The sequence below is a fragment of the Sapajus apella genome, unplaced genomic scaffold, assembly GCF_009761245.1.
Source record: "Sapajus apella isolate SASKATOON/1434 unplaced genomic scaffold, GSC_monkey_1.0 scaffold16, whole genome shotgun sequence".
Taxonomy (NCBI): domain Eukaryota; kingdom Metazoa; phylum Chordata; class Mammalia; order Primates; family Cebidae; genus Sapajus; species Sapajus apella.
Window position 1 is genome coordinate 24,789,763 of NW_022436956.1, and position 7,362 is coordinate 24,797,124.

The 7,362-nt window shown below is 39.3% G+C and overlaps 1 protein-coding gene and 1 pseudogene across 4 annotated transcripts in view; both read left to right on the forward strand.

Moving 5' to 3' along the window:
* The window catches only part of RDX (radixin), a 100,895-nt gene that overhangs the window by 52,506 nt on the left and 41,027 nt on the right, over positions 1 to 7,362 (forward strand). The gene's annotated exons all lie outside the window — the stretch shown is intronic.
* Positions 4,081 to 4,207, forward strand: LOC116556482 (annotated as a pseudogene).

Consider the following 7,362-nt stretch of genomic DNA (forward strand, 5'->3'; position numbering starts at 1 on the left):
TCGGCTCACCGCAACCTCCGCCTCCCGGGTTCAGGCAATCTCCTGCCTCAGCCTCCTGAGTAGCTGGGATTACAGGCACACACCACCATGCCCAGCTAATTTTTTGTATTTTTAGTAGAGACGGGGTTTCACCATGTTGACCAGGATGGTCTCGATCTCTTGACCTTGTGATCCACCCGCCTCGGCCTCCCAAAGTGCTGGGATTACAGGCGTGAGCCACCGCGCCCGGCCTTAAGCAAATATTTTTCATATGTATTCTTAAATATTGTAAATGACTGTAAATATGGGTTCTATAAACAAAAAACTCATATCCAATACATGATGGCATTTAAAGTATATAATGCTTTATGGTTGTATAAGTAAGGCATTTAGGTAATTTAAAGTAATTTAAGCTATTCTGACTATATGAACTTTTTTGGAACTCAGTTCCTAAAAAGATTTTATTTTAGTCTACTAGAAAATACACAACACATAGACATGTTATATCTTTTGTTTGTTTTTGGTAATATGTTTGGAAGAACTTACTTCTTAGGCAATATATCACCAAAGTGCTACAGTACATAGAAGGGATACACTGGATTTATAGTCTGTGGTTTGTATTAAGTAACTTTAGGATATACTACTTTCACTCAGCAAATAGTGGAGAAAGCAAGGGAAAAAAAGTATTGCATGAATAAAATATTTTTCTCCTTTCTAAGCAGCAGGCTCTCAAGGGTAACATGAAGTCTACACTGTTTATAAAAGCTATATTTAATAACCTGCTTTCCTAACAATTGGTAGAACAAGCTATTCAGTTTTGTTGGAAGTAGCCAACACAGGTTGAATATCCCTTTTTGAAAATGCTTGGTAATAGAAGTACTACAGATTTTGGAATGTTTGCATTGTCCTATTGAGGATCCCAAATCTGAAAATCCAAAATCTGAGCTATTTCTATTACTAAGCATTTTCATAAAAAGACACACTTTTGCTCTGTCATCCATGCTGGAGTGCGGTGGCATGATCTCAGCTCACTGCCACCTCTGCCTCTCAGGTTTAAGCAATTCTTCTGCTTCAGCCTCCCAGGTAGCTGGGATTATAGGTCCATAGCAGCAGGCCCAGCTAATTTTTGTATTTTTAGTGTAGAGAGAAGGTTTTGCCATGCTGGCCAGACTGGTCTTGATCTGACTTCAAGTAATCCGCTCGCCTCGGCCTCCTAAAGTGCTGGGATTACAGACGTGAGCCACTGTGCCCAGCCCTGAGCATTTTTTTGAATGTCATGTTGGTGCTTAAAAAGTTTTGGATTTTGGAGCATTTCACATTTCAGATTTTTGGATTAAGGATACGCAGTCTTTAGTCTTATTTAAGATATATTTTGATTTCTTATACCAGCCTGCTATGGTAGAAACATACTCTTGAGCAATGAGAGTAGACTAATTATAAGGGAGAGTAGCTAGAGGGGAAAGCCACAAAAATTGCTATAAATGCACAAGCTGATTGATCACTTCAATTTCAAGAGGATTAGAAATAATACTTCTAGGAGAAAAAATAGTAATAAACCTAGGTTTTATTCTGACTCATTAGAAGACTTATTTCTCAGAGCTATGAAAGCCTTAGAAACTAATTTAGCTGAGTGCCCAAGGGGGTGGTAAAGCATTTGTTTTCAGGCCACAACTCAGGGGCAGAACTTGTTTTCTGAGTGCCACTTTATGCATTTCTGCCACCCTAGGTACCTTTTTTAAAAATTCAATCATAAACGACATGTATAAAGTGTGCCTACTTTGTGGTGCATTCAAGGAATACAAAGATTTAGCACAGATGGGAGTAAAATCCGTGTATTTGACAGAAATACATACATAAAAATACTAATAAAGTGGGATAGTGTGTGTTAAGTGCCATGTGAATAGTATAGGGAATACTTTTAGAGGAAGAATGCTGTAAAAAATCTGGATTGTACTGAATGAAGTATGTTAAAGTTTAAAAACATTACTGATCTGATTTTAAAGAAAAGTACTACTTTATCATTGATATAACACGTTTTCTGAGAAAATACTTATTAAATCTTTCAATCTCATTTAGGGTGTATAACAATAATATTAATGATTTACAAGTAAACAACACTGAAGAATATAAGGAAGATAGAACGTAAGAAAGAATATAGAGCATTCCTACCAAGATAATTTCAAATCAGTCATCTTAAGGCAAAGGACACCCAATTATTTTAAAATTTCTTCTAATAAAGCTTTCCCAGGCTTTCCTAAAGTCTGCATGATTGTCTTGTAATTTATGCTAATTCTCATACAAATGCCATAAATTTGGCAATATCTAAATCATGATTTAGTAGATCAATTTGTAGTTTTGTTTAAGAAGAAACTTTTTTATAGTTACTAATAATTTTTAAAAATTGAAGTCACTATTTTAAGTGAATCATTAAATAGAATTATTTATCTATTGACATTTTCATGATGTACCATTGTTAAATTATTTTATATCGCCGGGTGTGGTGGCTCTCACCTGTAATCTCAGCACTTTGGGAGGCCGAGGCGGGCGAATCACGAGGTCAAGAGACCATCCTGGCCGGGCGCGGTGGCTCACGCCTGTAATCCCAGCACTTTGGGAGGCCGAGGCGGGTGGATCACGAGGTCAAGAGATCGAGACCATCCTGGTCAACACGGTGAAACCCCGTCTCTACTAAAAAATACAAAAATTAGCTGGGCGTGGTGGCGTGCCCCTGTAGTCCCAAGTACTTGGGAGGCTGAGGCAGGAGAATTGCTTGAACCCCGGAGGCGGAGACTGCAGTGAGCTGAGATTGCGCCACTGCATTCCAGCCTGGCACCTGGCGACAGAGCAAGACTTTGTCTCAAAAAAAAAAAAAATCTTCATCATTTTTTAACCATTTTGAAGATATATTGGTGATGATATATTGGAGATATAATAAAGTCAAACCTGGCCAGGCACAGTGGCTTACCTCTGTAAAAGCTTAGCACTTGGGGGAGGCCAAAGCAGGAGGATTGCTTAAGGCCAGGAGTTCAAGACCAGCCTGGGCAACATAGCGAGACCCTTCTCTACAAAAAGTAAAAATAATAAAATAGGCTGGGTGCGGTGACTCATGCCTATAACCCAAGTGCTTTAGGAGGTTGATGCAGGAGGATTGTTTAAATCCAGGAATTTGTGGCCAGCCTGGGCAACATAGTGAGATCCTGTCTCTCCAAAAACTAAAAGTGAGCTAGGTGTGGTGGCATGTGCCTGTCGTATCAGCTACTCAGGAGACTGAGAAGTGGGAGGATCATTTGAGTCTGGGAGGTCCAGGCTGCAGTGAGTCATGTTTGGGCTGCTGTACTCCAGCCTGAGCAACAGGGTGATACCCTGTCTCAAATAAAATAATAAGTAAATAAGTGTACACACACACACACACACACGGTGCCAAACCTGCATTCAGTTACTGTCCCAGCAAATATCAAAGTGAAGGCCATCTTCAAGAAGACCAACAACAGAAAATAATTAGTATAATGATTTCATTCATTCTGGATACATCTTGTATGTGTTAGGCACCGTTCTAGTATTGAGTTTATAGTACTGGACAAAAAAAGTTTCTGTTCTCCTGGAGTTTACATTTTATTGGGGAAAGACAAAATAATGTATTAAATAATACAATTATTTTACATAGTTTTAAGTGATACAAGGAAAGGAAACATGGTAATGTGATGAAAGCAGTAGTTGTGGGTAGGAAGGGAGTGTCTAATTTAGACATACATTGTTTACAATTGAAAAGGCTTTACTTCTGTCATTAACTTAGAATATGACTATAAGCAAGTCATTTTAATATCTCAATTTCCTTAGGATCCTAATTTCTAAAATGGAAATAATCCCTAATTTAGCATTCTGAGATTAAAAAGAATATTTACAGTTGTTGGGTTCTTTTGGTGAGACAGAGTCTCACTCTGTTGAACAGGCTGGAGTGCAATGGTGCAATCAAGGCTCACCATAGCCTCAAATTCCTGGGCTCAAGTGATTCTCCCACATTGGCCTCCCAAAGTGCTGGAATTATAGGCGTGAGCCGTTGCACCCAGGCTTATAGTTGGACTTTTAAAAAAATAAAAAGTTAGCTTGGCGCAGTGGCCAGTATCATAGCCAATGAGGTTTATCCGAGGCACGATTATTGCTAATTGAAAACTTTTCCTGATACCACATCATGACAACTTGCAGTATAGTTTGACAGTCTATATGGAGACCGAATTAAAAAAATTTGGCCGGGTAAGGTGACTTATGCCGGTAATTCCAGCACTGTGGGAGGCTGAGGTGGGCACATCACTTGAAGTCAGGAGTTCAAGACCAGCTTGGCCAACATGGTGAAACCCCATTGCTGCAAAAATAAAAAATTAGTGGGCACTTGTAATCCCAGGTACTAGGGAGGCTGAGGCAGGAGAATCACTTGAACCTAGGAGGTGGAGGTGGCAGTGACCCAAGATCGTGCCACTGCACTCCAGGCTGGATGACGAACAAGACTCTGTCTCAAAAAAAAAAAACCAAATAAAATTTTTATTGAAGTACAGATAGAGTGATTTCTCAAGTACAAGGCTCAATTTTTGCAAAGTGAGTTTATTCGCATCGGTACCCTGAACACAATATAGAAATTACCTATACTCAAAGAGTCTCCTCCTTTTCTCTTTTTCTTTTAACCTCAAATGTGATTTCTGTCACTCTGATTTTACCCTCATATAGAGCTTAGTTTTGTTTGTTTTCTAATAGCTTTGTTGAGCTATAGCTTATAATTTACATACCACGTAATTACCCATTTGAAGTATATAGTTTAAGGGTTTTTAGTGTATTCACAAATTATACAGCTATCACCATAATCAATTTTAGAACATTTTCATTATCCCAAAAAGAAATCCCATACCCATTAGCAGTCACTCCCATTTCTTCTCAGTACCCCTTCTACCTGCCCTAGGCAACCACTAATCTTTCTCTATAGATTTGTCTATTCTGGACAATCATATGAATGGAGTCATGCAAAATGTGGTCTTTTGTGACTGGCTTCTTTTGTTTAATGTAATATTTTAAAGGTTCGTTCATATTTTGGCATGTGTCAGCACTCCATTTTTGTTTGTGTGTCTGTTTTTGAGATGGAGTGTCACTCTGTCACCCCAGGCTGGAGTGCAAATGGCATGATCTTGGCTCACTGCAACCTCAGCCTCCCGGGTTCAAGGAATTCTTCTGCCTCAGCCTCCCAAGTAGCTGGGATTACAGGCACCTGCCACCACACTCAGCTAATTTTTGTATTTTTAGTAGAGACGGGGTTTCACCATGTTGGTCAGGCTGGTCTTGAACTCATTTTGTGGATATGCTTTGTTTTATTTATTTGTTCATCAGATGATGGATGTTTTTGATTGTTTCTACTATTTGACTAAGTTGAATAATGCTGTTATGAACATTTGTTGTGTAGGTTTTTGTTGTTCATATGTCTTCATTTGTTTTGGGTATATACCTAAGGAGTGGAATTGCTAGGCCATGTGGTAACTGTGTTTAACTTTTTGAGGAACTGCTGCACTGGTTTCTGAAGTGAAAGATAACATATTACATTTCCACTAGCAAGTTTGATTTCTCCACATTTCACCAATACTTGTTAGTGTTTTTCTTTTGGATTATAGTCATCTTAATGAGTGTAAAGTGGTATCTTATAGTTTTTATTTGCATATCTCTAATATCTGGTGATGCTGAGTGTCTTTCCATATGCTTTTTGGACATGTATATGTCTTTTTGTGTGTGTGCCTGAGACAGGGTCTCTCTCTGTTGCCCAGGCTGGAGTGCAGTGGCATGATCACAGTTCACTGCATCCTCAGTTTCCGAGGTTCAAGCGATTCTCATGCCTCAGCCTCCTGAGTAGCTGGGATTACAGGCATGCACCACCACACTTGACTAATTTTTATATTTTTATTAGAGACAGGGTTAAACTTGTTGGCCAGGCTGGTCTCCAACTCCTGGCCTCAAGTGATCTGCCTGTCTTGGCCTCCCAAGTTGCTGGGATTACAGGCCTGAGCCACTGTGCCCAGCCATGGATTAATCAGTTTTCCTTCTTTTACTGGTGAGTGAAAGTACATTTGCTCTACTAGTTTGTATTGTTAGGGTTTGGTTTGGTTTGGTTTGGTTTGGTTAGCCATTCTGGTGAGTATAGTAAATATAACAGGTTGAATATCCCTTATCTGAAATACTTGGGACCAGAAGTGTTTTAGATTTCAGGTTTGTTTGTTTTTTTTTTAATTGGAGTATCTGCATTATACTTACTGGTTGAGCATCTCTCATTCAAAATTCTGAAATCTGAAATGCTGTCAGTAAGCATTCCCTTTGAGTGTTGTGCAAATGCTCAGAACATTTAGGATTTTGGAGTAATTTGGAGTTCATATTTCTGGATTAGGGTACTCTATCTATAGTGTATGTTCTTTTTTTTTTTTTTTTTTTTTTAGATGGAGGTTTGCTCTTTTTACCCAGGCTGGAGTGCAATGGCGCGATCTCGGGTCACTGCAACCTCCGCCTCCTGGGTTCAGGCAATTCTCCTGCCTCGGCCTCCTGAGTAGCTGGGATTACAGGCACGCGCCACCATGCCCAGCTGATTTTTTGTAGTTTTAGTAGAGACAGGGTTTCACCATGTTGACCAGGATGGTCTCGATCTCTTGACCTCGTGATCCACCCGCCTCGGCCTCCCAAAGTGCTGGGATTACAGGCGTGAGCCACTGCGCCCGGCCTAATGTATGTTCTTGATTACCAGTGATGATAAATATTTCATGGTTTACAGACCACATGGTCTCTGTCCTAGCTATTCGGCTCTGCTACTGCAGTGTGAAAGCAGCCAGTACTATAATACCTAAACAAATGAGGGTGGCTATATTCCAGTAAAACTTAACTTACCAAGAAAAAACCACTGAGTTGGGTTTGCTCCATGAGCCATTTGCTAACTCCTGTATTAACTCAGTTAATTGGAGAGGAAACACCAGAAGTCATTTATGGGATATATGACTGTTAAAAACCTTCGTTTTTTGAGAAGAGAGGGAGTAGATATGATGTTTTCAGAGTTGATTTTAAACATTTTTTAAAACTTAGACTTTATACAATTTTTTTTAAATTTTTTATTTAAAAATATAAAGACAGGGTTTCACCATGTTGGCCAGGCTGGTCTTGAACTCCTAACCTCAGGTGATCCACCCGACTCGGCCTCCCAAAGTGCTGAGCTTACAGGCGTGAGCCACCACACTCAGCCTACAATTCTTAATATACCACAAAATAGCTATTGCCTTATCTGTTATTTTTCAAATTGACCTTTATTACAAAAAACTGATAAAAGTAAATATTGGGGAATGTTTCAGAATTTAACTTTATAACCCAGACTTA